Here is an 18852-nt window from a genome sequence, read left to right on the forward strand (position 1 = left end):
TTCCTGGAGCCTTCTCCGCTCCTCTTCCTTCCTTCTCCCTCTTCCAGGCCTGGGCCTCTGTTACTAGGCCCGCCTCCGGAGCAGAGCTCATGCAGAGCCCCTGCTCCCTGCCACTTCTGCTCAGACTTCTCTGCACTGAACTAAGATGGTGCCCACCTTTTATACTCCCTTCTCAATGCACCCAGGAACTGCTTCCTCCCTGCTCCTGCACTACAGGGTTCCCCTTCCTCAGTGTTCCCTCCCCCCACTCCAGCCAGGGACAGGGACTGTCGTGCCCATCTCAGGGGCATATTGGTCGCCCTTCCCCACGGCAATGTGGTGTAATGCATGCAGGTGTCGGGTCCTGATCCACACTCCATCCTTACCTGAGAGTGAGATATCACACCTCTGGGTGAGGTGCAATACGTCTGTAGCATCCGAGCCCTCAGGGTGCTACAGTTCCATTTATCTTCAGCCTAGGTGACGTATTGCGATACAGGGCCGTGATTTGGGCTATAAAAGGGTCCCCTAGACCCCTACCCCAAGCTTTTTAAGAGAATCATATATGGCGTGCCAGGAGACTCTATGGAATGCTTTCTCAGCATCCAACGAGAGTATCTAATTACAAATTTTTAACTGCATCTAGCACAGGAAATACTTTGTGCCTAGTAGCAGTGTCTGCTAGTGAGCGGATTATCCCGGCTGTTAAGCAAGCTGCACCACCTGTAGTTTAGACACTTAATTTTTTCAAAGGAAATGCTTCGGGACCATGGGATACTTAGTGAAGAGCATCAGGAGGCACCCCAAGGCATAGGGGCTGGGACTGGCAGTAGGATGCCTTGCGGTGGACAGCCGAGCTCGATCCTTATAAAAGCATTTTAACTGCAGCAGCTTTAGTGGACGCTACTGGAGCTGGAATTACCGCGGCTGCTGGCATGAGACTTGCCCTCCAATAGATCCTTGTAAATGGATTTAAAGTGTATTCATTCAAATTAGAGAGACAATTTAAATTAAAAAGCTTAGAGCTGCCTCCACCACAGGGGGGCTCGCTCGACCCACCAGCGGACAGGCACCAGTATTGGGAGAGGGGGGCTGGCCGTCAGGGTTCACCGCGGCTCTGGCACAAACCCGGCGACACGGAGGTGGCACGGGCAGGAGCGGACTGGCCGTGTCGGCTTCTCACTTTTTGGATTTTAGAAGGGCATGACATGCCTATATCTGTGTCTCCCCCTCCTTTTACTCCTCCACCTCTTTTATTTTCGCATGACTATATGTACTTGTCACTTTTCCATGTGTTAGTTATGTCTTCTGAGCAGTTTGTCAGCTTTTGGACACCTTTGAAGGTGTTTTCTTTGTGTTTCTATGTGTTTTTGTTTGCCTGCCATTGGTTTTAACGGTGTTCGAAGGTGTTCGACGAACAGTTCGACGAACAGTTCGGCGAACACACGGGTGTTCGACGAACCAAACCGAACTCGAACACTACGGGGGTGGCTCAACACTACTGGCAACGTCCCTCGTGTTGGTGTTACAGGGAACGGTTGCCTGCCTTCTGTCTGCGGCCACCACACTGCTTCTTCCTGCCTGTTGGGGTACTCTGCCTCCCTCCCCCTGTGTGCTGCTGGCCTCACTCTGCATGTCCTCCTTCCACGTTGGGTCAGTTACTAGATCATCCACCACTTCCTCCTCTTCCACTTGCGCACCACGATCCTTCTCCTCATTTCCTGGCAATTGTGTCTCGTCATCGTCCACCTCCTGTGACAGATTGCCAATGTTGACTTCCTGTGGCGGTGGCTGTTCAAATATTTGGGCATCACAACATGGGATCTCCTCTTCCACCACTTCAAGCGTATCAGGCGAGGGGCCCAAATATGGAAATGGACCAGTGAACAGCTCTTCAGAGTGTCCAAGTGTCGGATCACTTGCTGTCTGATGACACTCGGCATGGTGGGAGGAAGGAGCATCAGGGTGAGGAGGAGTATGCGGTCGAGACTCACGGCTACTAAGAGTTGACCGTGTGGAAGACAGACCGGAGGTGGTGGTGCCCAGGTAACTGGAAGTATTATCTGCTATCCAATTAATAACCTGTTCACACTGATCAGTTCTCAATACTGGTGTTGTTCTGTGCTTCCCTAGTAATTCGGTCAAGAAGTGGGAGCGAGAAGATGTGGCTGTTGGTTGTGGCACATTTTCACCTTGGCCACGGCCCCGTCCTCTGCACGAACCATCACCAGAACGTCCACTTCCACGTCCCTTGCCACGCGCCTTGCCCATTGTAAATAAAGTAAAATAGCTTACACTTGCACTATCAATGGAAAAAGGGTAATAAAGAGTAGATTAGAACCGTGGAAGAGGAAAACCACAGTTATTGTTTACTGGGGTATACCACACTTTTTTAAATAGAGATATTTGCTGCTGAACAGTGAGCGACACACTCAAACTGCTTTTTTTTTTTAGATACCAAAGGCCCAAAACTGGATAGTACAGCGATTTGACTCGTGGAACTGCAAAACCAAACTGGGATGTCGGGCCTACACAAGACTATTTTCAACAGATATATTTTTGTGTCACAACAGTCAGGAGACACTACTGTTATTCTTTACGGAAAAAACTACCAAAACCTGAATAATAGAGATTTTTTACCGTGGAACAGCAAAACCACAGTTATAATTTACTGGTGTATACCAGGCTTTTTAAAATATATATATTGTAACGGGTCTGTGAGGCCGAACCTCTGAGCAACTTATACAAGGGGGCGGTCCTTGAAAGGAAGCGGGTGGCGACCAGGGAAGACAGGCAGGCAGTCACAGCAGGTGACCGGGACAGTCTCTGGGTAAACGGGAAGGAGGTCACGGCAAGTGACCGGGACAGTCTCTGGGTAAACGGGCAGGAGGTCATGGCAAGTGACCGGGACAGTCTCTGGGTAAAGGGTAGGTACGACCTGTGACGGCTGAGCCTCCAGGTAGGCTAGCAGGCAGATGGCAGATGAGTGCTCCCAGGTGAGCAGGCGAGAGTCTCTGGATAAGCAGGTGGTCACAGCATGTGACGGCGGAGCCTCCAGGTGGGCTAACAGGCAGGTAGCAGATGAGCGCTCCCAGGTGAGCGGGCAAGAGTCTCTGGACTGGCGGGTGGTCACGGCACGTGACGGCGGAGCCTCCAGGTAGGCTAACAGGCAGGTAGCAGATGAGCGCTCCCAGGTGAGCGGGCAAGAGTCTCTGGACTGGCAGGTGGTCACAGCACGTGACGGCGGAGCCTCCAGGTAGTCTAACAGGCAGGTAGCAGATGAGCGCTCCCAGGTGAGCGGGCAAGAGTCTCTGGACTGGCAGGTGGTCACAGCACGTGACGGCGGAGCCTCCAGGTAGGCTAACAGGCAGGTAGCAGATGAGCGCTCCCAGGTGAGCGGGCAAGAGTCTCTGGACTGGCAGGTGGTCACAGCACGTGACGGCGGAGCCTCCAGGTAGGTTAACAGGCGGGTAGCAGATGAGCGCTCCCAGGTGAGCGGGTTAGCTGGTCCATAGACAGACTGACAGGAGTCAGAAGGCAGACCGTCGGACCACAGGCTAGCAAACAGGTAAGCGGATAACAGGCAGGAATCAGACAGCAAACTGGCAGGAAACTGGCAGGTAACTGGCAGGTAACTTTAAACGGGACCTGAGGGCTGAAGCAGAGTAGTGAACAGTGCAACAACATTGCTCGGGCACCTTCACTTTGGAGGAGGTGCCTTATATATGGTGAAGTCCTCCGGCCATTGACCGGGGACTCCTTAGGACGGCGCGTGCGGTCCCTTTAAAAGGGGGGGAGCGCGCGCGCGCGCCCTAAGCACCGTGGCCGGAGGAGAGCGGGCGCTGCAAGCAGAGCGGGAGGAAGCCGCCGGGCATGGAGCAGAGAGGTGAGGGGAACAGCGTCCCTGCCTAGCAGGAGGCAGGGACGCCGACGCTACAGTACCCCCCCCTTTAGGCCCCCCCTTTTTTAGGCCAGACAGAAATTTAGCAAGGATGAGAAGGGCATGGATGTTCTCCCGGGGCTCCCATGTTCTCTCCTCAGGACCAAACCCCTTCCAATCCAGTAGAAAAAAGGTCTTTCCTCTTACCCTTTTGGTGGCCAGAATGTTCTCTACTTCAAACTCGTCTTCAGCAGAAACCGGAGCAGGAGGCATACCTGTAGACTTGGAAAAGGAGTTAAGTACCACGGGTTTGAGAAGAGATACATGGAAGGAGTTAGGGATCCGTAAGTTGGCCGGGAGTTTCAATTTATAGGCCACCGGGTTGATTTGTTTGATAACCTCCAGTGGGCCGATGAACCGAGGCCCTAACTTATAGGAAGGAATCTTGAGCCGGACATATTTGGATGAGAGCCAGACTTTATCTCCGGGATGAAATTGTAGGGAATCCAGGCGTTTTTTGTCGGCGTGTCTCTTCATCCGCTCGGACGACTGAAGGAGTGCGGATCGGGTACTCTCCCAAATGGAGGAAAATTTGCTAACAAGAGATTCCGCGGCCGGATTGACTACAGAGGTGGAGACAGGAAAAGGGATCCGAGGATGCTGACCGAAGACTACAAAAAACGGGGATTTAGAAGAAGATTCGCTCTCGTGATTGCTGTAAGAGAACTCGGCCCATGGTAGGAGATCCACCCAGTCAGAATGGTGGGCATTAACGACGTGCCGGAGGTAACTGGTCAAATTCTGATTGATCCGCTCCACTTGACCATTGGACTGTGGGTGGTAAGCGGAGGAGAAGTCCAGGGTGACGCCAAGCAGCTTACATGTGGCTCTCCAGAAACGTGAGGTTAACTGAACCCCACGATCCGACACGATGTGGAGAGGCAGACCATGGAGACGGAAGATGCGGCGGATAAAGTCTTTAGCAAGCTCGGGAGCAGACCGGAGGCCTGGCAAGGGAATAAAATGAGCCATTTTGGAAAAGCGGTCAGCGACCACCCAAATGACCGTACAACCGGCAGAGACGGGGAGATCTGTTATGAAGTCCATAGCTATATGTTGCCATGGGGCAGCAGGCACTGGCAGGGGAAGAAGGCGGCCGGCAGGCAGGTGTCTCTGAACTTTGTTGCGGGCGCAGGACACACAGGCAGAAACAAAGTCAATTACATCCTTGTGCAGGGTAGGCCACCAGTAGTGCCGGGTAATAAGCTAGAGGGTCTTTTTCTGACCGGCGTGCCCAGCTAGCTTAGACGAGTGACCCCAGTGTAGAATCTTCTCCCGATCGGACACCGTTACAACGTCTTACCGGGAGGGAGACGATTTAGGCCCACGGGGGCTACCTGCATTACTCTGGCGGGATCGATGATGTGTTTAGGCTCCTCCTCAAGATCAGACACCAGAAAGGATCGGGACAGGGCGTCAGCTTTGATGTTTTTGTCAGCCGGACGAAAATGAAGAATGAAATCAAAGCGGGCAAAAAACAAAGACCACCGGGCTTGGCGCGGGTTAAGTCTCTGGGCACTCTGGAGATATGCCAAGTTCTTGTGGTCAGTGTAAATTATTACCGGGTGGAGAGCCCCCTCGAGCAGGTAACGCCACTCCTCCAGTGCCATCTTAATGGCCAACAATTCTCGGTCTCCTATAGAATAGTTGAGCTCAGAAGAGGAGAAAAGTTTGGAGAAAAAGCCGCAGGTTACCTTTCTTCCGGAAGATGACTTTTGGGTAAGTACCGCCCCAGCTCCGGAGGAGGAGGCGTCAACTTCTAGGAAGAATTGTTTGTTGCCGTCCGGACGATGCAGCACCGAGGCGGAGAGGAAGGCCTGTTTTAAGGAAAGAAAGGCCTCTTCTGCTTCGGGCGGCCATTCTCTGGGGTTCTTTACGGGTGAGCGCAGAGATAGGGGCGGTCCGGGAAGAGAAGTGCGGTATGAACAGGCGGTAATAGTTGGCGAAGCCCAGGAACCGCTGAATAGCCTTCAACCCCTCTGGTCGGGGCCACTTCTGGATGGCAGACAGTTTCTCAGGATCCATTTGTAGACCTGTCTGAGAGATTATGTAGCCCAGAAATGGAAGAGAGGTCTGCTCAAAGATGCACTTCTCATATTTAGCGTAGAGGTGGTTCTGCCTGAGCCTGAGCAGGGCCTGACGAACGATCCTCTGGTGAGTAGGAAGATCCGGAGAGAAGACCAAGATATCGTCCAGGTACACCACCACGCAGGAGTAGAGAAGGTCACGGAAGATGTCATTGACCAACTCTTGAAAGACGGCAGGAGCGTTACAGAGACCGAAGGGCATCACAAGGTACTCATAGAGGCCGTCCCGGGCATTGAATGCCGTCTTTCACTCATCCCCCTGACGGATACGGACCAGGTTATACGCCCCACGGAGATCCAGTTTGGTGAAGATTCTAGCCCCCCTCAGACGGTCAAATAATTCAGGAATAAGCGGAAGGGGGTATTTATTCTTCACAGTAATCTGGTTTAGGCCTCTATAGTCTATACATGGACGGAGTGATCCGTCCTTCTTTTTGACAAAGAAGAAGCCTGCTCCTGCCGGGGAGGTAGATTTCCGGATAAATCCCCAGGCCAGGTTCTCCTCAATATATTCAGACATGGACCGGGTCTCAGCAGCGAACAAAGGGTAGATTCGCCCACGGGGAGGAGTAGAGCCGGGCATCAGGTCGATTGGGCAGTCGTATGGTCTATGAGGAGGTAAAGTCTCTGCCTCTTTTTTATTGAAGACATCCGCATAATACCAATAGGGAACCGGAAGACCGGGCAGATTGGCTGGGGTAGGAGAAGGACGGGCAGGGCGAATGGGAACTAGACAAGTCTTATGGCAGTCCTGTCCCCAGCGAAGGACCTCTCCGGTCTGCCAATCAAGAACGGGTGCATGTTTCTGGAGCCAAGGCAGGCCAAGCAATAGTGCGTGAGAGAGTCCAGGCAGAACATGAAAGGAGATGCTCTCACAATGCAGCATTCCCACCTGTAGAGGCAGAGATTCGGTGATGAGTTGGATGGGATGTGGTAAGAGACCCCCATCCACGGTGGCGACAGATAAAGGCACAGCCAGAGGTTTGGTGGGAATGCGGTATTTTTCTACCAGGGATTGAGAGATAAAATTTCCAGTAGCTCCAGAGTCAAGTTGAGCCAGTTCAAAATAGCGGTTCTCTCCGCAGAGGATAGAAACAGACAGCATCAGGGATGGAGAGGGTTTACTTTTGTCTAGGGCGACCTCTCTGAGCGATCCTAGACACAGGCGTTTCCCGACCTCTCTGGGCCGGAACGGATCTGGTGCTCCTTACTGCCACAGTAGAAACAGCTCCCCTCGGCACGACGTAAGTCTTGACGGGTTCCTGACCATCTTGGTCTGGTCGACCTGCATAGGCTCAGGTGAGTGTGCCTAGGGAGTAACAGAGGGAGTGACGGGTTTCTGGAAGGTAGGGACTAGACATGTAATCCTCCTCTCACGGGTGACCTCCCTAGCGCGCTCCTGGAACCGGATGTCAATCCGGGTGGTAAGTGTAATCAAGTCGTCGAGAGTGGTAGGAATGTCCCGACCGGCGAGTTCATCTTTAATACGGCCGGACAGACCCTCCCAGAAGACGGACACCAGGGCGTCGTTGTCCCAGGCCAGCTCCGAAGCAAGGGTACGGAACCGTATGGCATATTGGCCCACGGTGAGACTCCCTTGACGGAGGCGTAGCAGAGATGAGGCGGATGAGGTCTTCCGTCCGGGTTCGTCAAAGACCTTCCGAAAAGCCGTGAGAAAGGCTGGCAGGTCGGACACCAGAGCGTCTCCTCTCTCCCATAGAGGATTTAGCCAAGCCAGTGCCTCCCCCGTGAGATGGGACATGATGAAGGCTACTTTGGCCCAGTCGGAATTAAACTGGTGGGACTGGTGTTCAAAGTGCAGGGTGCACTGGTTAATGAAGCCCCGAGCTTGAGCGGAGTCGCCTCCGAAGCGAGGAGGTGCGGAAAGCCGGATTCCAGAGCAGGATACTATGGTATTGGTGGGCAGCGGAGCAGCCGGGCTGCGAGTCATGACACTAGCGGTGGTTGCTGGTGGGGCAGTCAAAGTGTCCAGGCGAGTATTGACATTCCGCAGGTGACCCAGGATGGACTCCTGTTGGGACCTCTGTCGGGACAGTTCATGACAAAGGTCTGAGAGCGAGGGAGCTTGGGTGCCACCGGGTTCCATGGCCTGAGCAAACTGTAATAAGTCTGGGAGGCGGAACCTCTGAGCAACTTATACAAGGGGGCGGTCCTTGTAAGGAAGCGCGTGGCGACCAGGGAAGACAGGCAGGCAGTCACAGCAGGTGACCGGGACAGTCTCTGGGTAAATGGGCAGGAGGTCACGGCAAGTGACCGGGACAGTCTCTGGATAAATGGGCAGGAGGTCACGGTAAGTGACCGGGACAGTCTCTGGGTAAACGGGCAGGAGGTCATGGCAAGTGACCGGGACAGTCTCTGGGTAAAGGGTAGGTACGACCTGTGACGGCTGAGCCTCCAGGTAGGCTAGCAGGCAGATGGCAGATGAGTGCTCCCAGGTGAGCAGGCGAGAGTCTCTGGATAAGCAGGTGGTCACAGCATGTGACGGCGGAGCCTCCAGGTGGGCTAACAGGCAGGTAGCAGATGAGCGCTCCCAGGTGAGCGGGCAAGAGTCTCTGGACTGGCAGGTGGTCACAGCACGTGACGGCGGAGCCTCCAGGTAGGCTAACAGGCAGGTAGCAGATGAGCGCTCCCAGGTGAGCGGGCAAGAGTCTCTGGACTGGCAGGTGGTCACGGCACGTGACGGCGGAGCCTCCAGGTAGGCTAACAGGCAGGTAGCAGATGAGCGCTCCCAGGTGAGCGGGCAAGAGTCTCTGGACTGGCAGGTGGTCACAGCACGTGACGGCGGAGCCTCCAGGTAGGCTAACAGGCAGGTAGCAGATGAGCGCTCCCAGGTGAGCGGGCAAGAGTCTCTGGACTGGCAGGTGGTCACAGCACGTGACGGCGGAGCCTCCAGGTAGGCTAACAGGCAGGTAGCAGATGAGCGCTCCCAGGTGAGCGGGCAAGAGTCTCTGGACTGGCAGGTGGTCACAGCACGTGACGGCGGAGCCTCCAGGTAGGCTAACAGGCAGGTAGCAGATGAGCGCTCCCAGGTGAGCGGGCAAGAGTCTCTGGACTGGCAGGTGGTCACAGCACGTGACGGCGGAGCCTCCAGGTAGGCTAACAGGCAGGTAGCAGATGAGCGCTCCCAGGTGAGTTGGTTAGCTGGTCCATAGACAGACTGACAGGAGTCGGAAGGCAGACTGTCGGACCACAGGCTAGCAAACAGGTAAGCGGATAACAGGCAGGAATCAGACAGCAAACTGGCAGGAAACTGGCAGGTAACTGGCAGGTAACTGGAAACGGGACCTGAGGGCTGAAGCAGAGAAGTGAACAGTGCAACAACATTGCTCGGGCACCTCCATTTTGGAGGAGGTGCCTTATATATGGTGAAGTCCTCCGGCTATTGGCCGGGGACTCCTTAGGACGGCGCGCGCGGCCCCTTTAAGAGGGGGGGAGCGCGTGCGCGCGCGCCCTAAGCACCGTGGCCGGAGGAGAGCGGGCGCTGCAAGCAGAGCGGGAGGAAGCCACCGGGCACAGAGCAGAGAGGTGAGGGGAACAGCGTCCTTGCCTAGCAGGAGGCAGGGACGCCGACGCTACATATATATTTGCGGCTGAACAGTGAGCGACACACTCAAACTGTTTTTTTTAGATACAAATGGCCCAAAAGTGGATAATACAGAGGTTTGTACCGTGGAACTGCAAAACCACACTTGCATTTCTCGGGCCTACACCAGACTATTTTCAACAGATATATTTGTGTCTGAAAAATCAGGGAGACACTATTTTTTTTTTTTTTACAGCAAAAAATGCAAAAAGCAGGATAATAGAGATTTTTTTACCGTGGAACAGCAAAAGCACACTTCTGTCTCTCTGGCCTACACAAGACTATTTTCAACAGATATATTTGTGACTGAAAAATCAGGGAGACACTATTATTATTTTTATACAGCAAAAAATGCCAAAAACAGGATAATAGAGATTTTTTACCGTGGAACATCAAAACCACAGTAATAATTTACTGGTGTATACCGGGCTTTTTAAAATATATATATATTTGCGGCTGAACAGTGAGCGACACACTCAAACTGTTTATTTTAGATACAAATGGCCCATAGAACTGCAAAACCACACTTCTATTTCTCTGGCCTACACCAGATTATTTTCAACAGATATATTTGTGTCTGAAAAATCAGAGGCACACTTTTTTTTTTTTGGGGGGGGGGGGGGACACCAAAATGTTAATAAGATGGGTATTTGTACATTGTAAAGGAGGAAAAAAAAAGAGGATTTAGATAAAAAAAAAGTATTTTTCCTGGCCCCCGGGACCTGGAGCTAAGTCCAGCAATTTCAGCAACAGGAGCAGCACACAGGACTGTAATGCAGCGTTTGCTGGTATAACCACTGCGGCTCCTATACAGCCTGCCTGCCTGCCTGCCTGATATACCTGGGATGGATATTAGTCCTGAGAAGGACTCTTTGTTTGATCTGGCAGCCTTTACAGACCCTACACTAACTATTTTGCAGGATATATCTCTCCCTAAATCAGCAGCGCTGTCCCTACACTGTCTGATCCGGAGCGACTGTGTCCAAGATGGCGGTGACCGGTTTTAAATACTCGAGGTGACGCTGTGCGGCCAGCCAATCACTGTAATGCCCACAAACAACATGGCTGCGGCATTACAGTGACTGGCTGGCAATCCCTGCATGTTCATTGGCTCTGTAAAGAGCGCCAAACATGCAGGGTGGAGACCCGAGCTCCCGCCCGAGTAACCCGGAAATGCTCGGTGCTCGCCGAACATCCCGAGTAGCGTGATGCTCGGGCGAGTACCGAGCAGTGTCGAGCATGTTCGCTCAACACTAGTAATAAGGGAATTGCCAGAAGTTTCTAATTTCAGATCTAAAAATTATATACAGTTGCGATCAAAAGTATATGTAAATGACAAGCTAAATGTGTTATTATTTAAGTACTTGATAAATTCTTGTATGGCAAACACATCGCCACTCCAGATGAAGATTAAATCATCGATGTGTCTGCCACATCAGAGACATCACGGGACCATGGATTGGCAAAAGTATACAATGTAACATATTCCCAGTGGGACATTACCATATTTGCCAAAGATGGAGAATACTTAGATCCCATAGATACTCCTCTGCATTGAAGATAAAATTCCTGTTTATACATAAAAAAATTGTTGGTCATCAAATATTGTGTACAAGACAAAATATAATTAATCAGATCTGGAGTATAATTACTGTACTTATTAAGGTGAAAATCTAGTGCTTGCAATGCAACACTATAGGGAATGCTTGTGTACAACAATGCTACATCACAACTTAACCACGTGAACTCTTCTTTCCACGAGATATTTGTTAATTGATTCAATATGTCCCGACGCTCGTTTCGGACACAAGTCCTTCGTCAGGACAGGTGTTCGAAGGGACGTGTGTCCGAAACGCGCATCGGGGTTTGCCGCGTGGTGCCACTCACTTATGCTGTTTAGTACACAGGTATGCAATTCATCTACCGATTGATTATTTGTTGTCACTCTTGACATATATCACCAGTGGTCCAGATGTACTTGGCACAGGAATGGTCATTATCATTGTATACATGGCATTTTTTTCTTTACTTATATTAGCTGGCCATTGATCTGCCATGTATACTGGACTTTCAGGTGACCTTCATCATATGTGATATATATCCATTAATACTGTTATGTATATGCATCTGTCGTCCCATTATTCTGTATACATTTCTTAGTGCAGCACAAAATGTAACTACTATGATATCGTATATCATTGTGTTTGGATACTACAGTGCGGCCCTCCTTCTGCATGTAGTGCCACTTTTTACGACAACACTAATAAAGGTTATTTATTCAAATCCTTTGTCTAATTGGACCTATCATTCGGTGGTTCTCTCTTTTTTTGTGTCTTCTGGTATGGCAAATACATCGATGATTTAATCTTCATCTGGAGTATTGATGTGTCTGCCATACCAGAATTCATCAAGTACTTAAAAAATAACACATTCAACTTGTCATTTACATATTCTTTTGATCGCAACTGTATATCATTTTTAGATCTAAAATTAGAAATTTCTGGAAATTCAATTATTACCTCTACGTTTTCAAAGCCCATATCAGGGAACACCATTCTACATACTAAAGGTGGACACACAAAACATACTATAAAAGCAATACCTGTAGATGAATTAACAAGAATTAAACGTAATTGTAGTAGTAGAGATAAATTGGATGAAGAATTCACCAGGTGTAAAAATAAATTAAAATCTAGGCGCTATCCAGATTGGTCTTTAAAGAGAGCAGAAAAAATAGTATAAAAAAAGATAGAGTGGATTTAATTGATATGCCGAATATTGAAACCAATAGAAAATAACAACTTGTTAGATAAAAATCAGAAAAAAACGGACAGTAATCTCTTTAAAATATAGTGCACAATTTCATCAAATTAAAAATATAATATTAAAATATCTTCCTATTTTATATGAAGATGTTGTACTATCAAAAATTCTTGACTCTGGAGTTTTGGTGGTTGAAAAAAAAGCACAAACACTACACTAGGAGGATTATTATCATCAATTCATTCTAATAATATGCAAAAATGCTATACATGGCTTATTTGCAAAGGGTTTTATGCATGCGGTTTCCATAGATGCGGTATTTGTCGCTATATCAAAATTGCTAAAATTTTTACCAACACCAATCAAAATGAAACACACAATATAAGGGGTTATTTGAACTGTAACAGCAGTTATGTAGTGTATATAATAAAATGCACTACTTGTAATTTGTTACATGTCGGATGCACTATAAGAAAATTAAAACAACGAGTGGCAGAACATCTGAGTGATATCTACAATGTCACTAATCATAATATCTCTTGTGCCTCCAGAAAATTTATTGAACAGCACAATAGAGAGACATCTTCATTTCAGGTCTTTGGAATTGAAAAACTTACCTCTAATCCTCTGGGTGGAGACAACAGAGGACGGTTACTTGATCGAGAATCATTTTGGATGTATCACCTAAACACCTGCCATCCAAATGGCTTGAATTTGTGGAGAGAATTATTGTTCCATTATAGCGAGTAAATCATCTGTACATGCGTAATCTTCTTTGTCATACGATTTTTTTATGGAAATTTGTGTGTATATTTTGTAAATCTATTTTAACATTTATACGTGGATCTATGTATCATGTGACTTTCAGTTTTTATGCTGATTGGTGAACAATTGTATATATACTATTTGTATACCCTTTGCAAAACAGTTTTGACAAAGAACGCAAGCCCTGCCTTTAAAATGCGTTCCCCTGGCTATATATCATGACTGTGGAATCTGATTTTATAAAGTTTTTTCTACAATAAAAGGATTTTGGACTATTTAAGAAACTGAAAATCTTTTTTCTCATGTTATGGAATCACTGTGAGCAGTTCCTCACATCCGTGCTTCAAGACGATCTTGCTCAGGTGAGCTGGTGAAACTCCCCTTTTCTAGTGCACACATATACCTTACAGTGTATGCTTTCTATATTCACCGGGGCAGCACCCAATCCTTATGTCAAATGTATCTTAAGGGGCCCTATTTACCTGTGCAATATGCACATGTCTGAAGAAAAAGGAACGTCTTTTTAACCCAAGTCAAGTTGATATTCGTAATATGTTGTCATTGTTTATTGCCTCAAAAAAATGCAAAATTGCAAAATAAATCTTAGGATGTTAGTGATGTATGGCCCACCTGATTTTGTAAAACTAAAAACAATTAACCACAATTCATAATGACCGCAGATGGAGCAGCATCTTCCCCTATCAGAGCTCTTTGCACAAAGGAAACTAACACAGGCTCAGTGGGTTACAATTTAAAATCTGAAGATCAATTTTCAGAATTGTTTTAATCAAGCATACATTTATGCTAGAAATAAAGAGCAATAGTGATTATTTCTTGAACTGGAGACTGCCGTATGAAGATGACCATTCCCAACTGAAGCAAATTAAAGAATTGCATAAATCTATATCTACTGTCTCACAATAGAGTTGCTTCTGGAATCGGGAATTATAATATGACATTTTGCAGTTTTCGAAAGGTTGAATTGTCCATAGGCTATTGATGGAAATCCTGCAGGCCTGATTAACTGGAAATTCAACAGCAAATAAAACTAATGGGCGAGAGGGAGAAGAAAAGAAGGCCCCTTATGTTTTATCTCTGATCTATAAGTCAGTTATTTCTTTTGCCATTTTTCTTTATCACACTTTAAATAGAGGATTTACAGAACTCAGAGAGTAACACAAATATTTTCACTGTTTATTTGAATTACTTTGGAGACTGAAACAATTTTTCTCAAGTGTTTCCAACTTTGTCAATTTACAAATTCACTTTACTTTTAAACCTTTTTTATATTCTTACAGTATATGGGAAGTAAGCTTTGGCCATTGAATTCTGCAGCAGTAATTATTTCTTTATTTCTCTATCTTCCAGTTATTATTTTTTAGACTTTTAATGGCCCATTACAGTTAAAAACGATGGTGATCAGCGGCTGCTGTCATTTTACTGAATCTGCATGGAAGCAAATGAAAACAAATGCATTTTGTCAAAAGGGGATTTTTGTAAAATTCAAGTAGAATTAAATTCCACTCAATTTTTCTGCTCATCTCTATTTGTAAATCATTAAATTATCGAAATAGATAGATACAAATAATTATAGAGATAGATAGATAGATATCAAAAATAAAAAAATGGAACAGACCGTTAGAGAAATGTAAGGTGGGTGCAAAAAACGCCTCCCAAGCAAAATATCCAGATTTGCTAACATAAATAGAAAAGAAAAAAGATAGGCAGCACTCTAATATTTACCAAAATATAGGTGGACTTTATTTAGCCCATATGGCGTGGCAACATTTCGGCTCAAATGAGCCTTTCTCAAGACTTATTTGACGGGTTTCTGCACATGGTACTCATACACCGCATTGAATGAATCGAGAAGTTTTAAACATGTTTTTTTAAAAATTTTTCCATCATTTGCAGATCAGTAACATGTGTCCATCTTGTAATTTTCAAACATCACCAACTTTTCTTTCACGGTATTGCATTTTTGCTGTTGCAGAGTGTATATTCAATGTGCAAATTTGTATGTGGACTTGTTCAATATATTCCATAATCTTGTGTTTATTTTTATTCTACATACATATCCAGCACATCATTTTGTTGAGATGGTCATGCACTTCCCTGGTATACTCTCATTTTACAAGTCTATATGCAGGAGCAGTTGAGGGAATAAAGACTCATTCTCCTTACATACATCTCTTTATCTATCAAAGGTTCCATATAATTGTTTTCCAGTGAATGCTCCTTGTCATCTACATATGAAATGCCGGGTGTGTACAGTTGTCTTGGGTGGATCCCATGTATGTGCTCATGTCTTTTCATGCTGAGTTGTTGACAATGGTGGGAGATTCTCTGACATAGAGATGGTAATAAGTCTGGACTAGTACATAATGAGATTTCAAGGCTCTGGACAGGTGAGACCTTTGTGGAGCCTGTTGTGTCTCATAGAAAATTCCTTAACATCAATACATAATAACAAAGGGCACCTTTGCCCATACCAAAGCATAAATACCTGACTTGTTTCTGGAGAAGACAAAGAGAAAAGGTGTTTATGTAACTTAGGGCCTGAAATTCTAAGAATTAACATATTAACCAAGTAGTTAGCAGTTTGCATTACATCATTATGAAGAGTCCACAGGAGCAAAATGGACAAGATTCCATCTATTCAGTAAATTCTATTTGTTACAAAACAATATAATTTAAATACTGATAAAATAAGAGCTGAGCGAGTAATGAACATCTGATATTCCACAGACAGATATAATCAGATACTGAACACGTATTTATCTAAATGTGATATTAGTAATTAGAGATGAGTAAATCTGGCAAAATTAGAATTAACCTGTTCATATATTTTTTTTAAGGCAAATTCAATTTGCAGAGATGTTCTTCTCAAGTTTAATGTCACTTATTATTGTATGGGGTCTTGCCAATACCCAGACTATAATAAACTTAATATGAAAATAGAAATCCTTTTACGCATGTCAATGCTCACATCTCCAGACCCTCCACTGCTCACCGTCCACCTCTATGGCTTTCAATTCATGTTTTGATCTCTGCCACCAGGGCTGAAATCCCTGGACTCTCATGCTCTGAAAAAAATCACAAATTTTTGAGTGTCACGATGGGCACCATGACCTTGAGTGCACAAGTGCAGAAAGATCCTGGCATCTTTAGAGCGGGAAGTCCCAGTCCAACTTAAGAGGACTGAAGCTTTCAATCCAATCGTTGGTGTTTGAAAGATGCAATGAGGAGCGGAGGGGACCAAGTAGTGAGCTGTAAGGTGAGCATATGGACTTTTTTAAACTTTTGCTTCCGCTTTAGAGGTAAAAACAATGGCGGACAATTGCTAACATTTTGCTGAATCCGTATGGAAGTGAACAATTAAAGTATGCATTTTGACTAATGAATAGAATCTTATTCCCCTCAAATTTATTCACTCATCTCTATTATTAAATGAACAAAGTGCAAAGATTGAAAGATGTTAGATACAAAAATATAACTAGTATATATACAGTACATTGAAACATAGAAAGTTACAAGTGGTCAATAGATGAGTAATAATAAAAAAATGCATATCATAAAGTATGAAAGTAGATATTAGGTCTCATGCACATGATCATATTTTTGGTCCGAGTGTGATCCGACAAAATATCAGAACACACTCGGACTGATGTTATTCTATGGGGCCTTGCACATGTCTGATTTTTTTTCCTTGGACAGAGATGGTCAGGGGAAAAAAATTGTAGCATGGCCGAGTTTTATCTGATATTCAGATCGAGCTCAGTCATTAAAATCAGAAAGTCCGTGGAAAATATCAGACTGCATTCTGATGACATTTTTTCTCCGTCTTTGACACTTCCAAAAGAATCGGATCACCATATTATCAAACTGTGATTAAACTGTGATCAGAGTTCCATCAGAGTGGGATTTACATAGTCAACCCGATTCTCATGGACGAGAGAAAACACAATAGTCTGCACCCTGCCCCAGAAAGATAAAAATATGGATAATGGATTGATGATAGCTAGATAATGATCTTTCTAAACTGATAAAAAATAAATAAATGATATAAATATATTAAAATATAGATAATAAATTGTAAAATATAAAAAATATAGAAAATAGATATGTAGATACATAGACTGATCAATATATTACAAACAATTACATAGACAAATAAAAATACAATAAAATGATTAAACATGAATTAAATACAAAATATACTAAATACTGTAGATAAAAAAAAAATATATATTTTTTTTGGGTGGGGGGCAGGGGAGACATTACTTCTGCTTTCCTTTGTTTTTTTTTAACTTACTCAATGACTTGTGTTATGTAAATTAGATTTACACCACCTGATACCTACAATGTTGGAAACAAAGGCAGAAATCAAGTGACCCCTCCCAGTCTACACTGATATAAAGCAGGGTCTCCTCTCTGCCCTCACATATCTCCTAGTGAAGACCCTCCTGCTACTCCACATCCTGCACCACAGAGACTTTCCCTGAGCTCCTTCTCTTCTTTCATCTGTAAGGTAAGTGCACAATGACCATATGGACAAGATTTTTTCATATAGATATAGAAATGTCTCATGGACTGACCACCCTGATATCCGATCTTACTGGTATATTATGCTACAGGAGTAGATCAATTGCTGAGCGCATCAATGTTTTTTTCTTTTGAGACCCTTTTTATACATGGGGCTCATAGACTCCAGATGCCCCCAACCTGTAATAACGCTAGCAAACTCTCTTCCAGTAAGACGCTTCCTTGACACTCACTTTTGCATTTTTTAACAAATTTTTACTTTTTCTAATCATATTAGATAAAAAATTGTTAAGTCTTTGATACAAGTGCAGTTAGCCTCCAGTTCTTCTTATGAAGCACCTTGTAACTCTCTGGCTTCTTTTTTTCATTATAATAATAGCCCCTTCTTGTCAAGGTCAATTTTCATTGTTGCACCTTCAATTTTTGAAAGTGGAGTATGAAGTTTGTTTTATGGGCAGAGTTGTTTTATTTTAGGGCACCATTCAATTTATCAATGTACAGAGAAAAGGGGGAAAAATCAGGTGTGGTAACACAGAAAGGCAAAAATGCAATTTTATCATTTTTTTTACAATAGCCATTGTGCGTTTTCACCTTTTGTATTTTTTTGGTCAATGGAGTTGTTGGATGGCTTGTTTTTGTAGTGGTAAGCTGATACTTTTGTTCCCTCCATTTATACCATTTTGGCCAACCTCCAATGTTTTCATCTGTTTCTTTACCATTTCTCGGGGAAAGTGAGGACACCATAATGACATTTTTTTCCTTCATGCCATTTATGTGTTAAATAATTATACATTAACATCTAAAAAAGAGGTGTGCCAGGAAAAAAATAGCATAAGAAGATAATAAACAAATGAGTATTATTAACAAATAGTATTATTTTTTTAAAATCTAATTTAAAAACAATATACCTGTATAAACACTGGATACATATTAAAATTTGGTGGGTGGGATATTATGGGGAAACCCCTACATATGGTTAAATATAGACATGTAGAGAAAATATGTTTGTAAATAATTAATTCTGATTTACAAATTCATTTTGTCTACTAGTCTATCTTTAACCATAGGTAAGGGTTCCCCATAATAGCTCACCCACCAAAATTTTATATGTATCCAGTGTTTCTACATGTATGTTGATTTAAAATTAGATTTAACAAAGTTTAATACTT

Source organism: Phyllobates terribilis, unplaced genomic scaffold (genome assembly GCF_046119375.1).
Source record: "Phyllobates terribilis strain yellow unplaced genomic scaffold, ASM4611937v1 Scaffold_12__6_contigs__length_324123572, whole genome shotgun sequence".
Lineage (NCBI taxonomy): Eukaryota > Metazoa > Chordata > Amphibia > Anura > Dendrobatidae > Phyllobates > Phyllobates terribilis.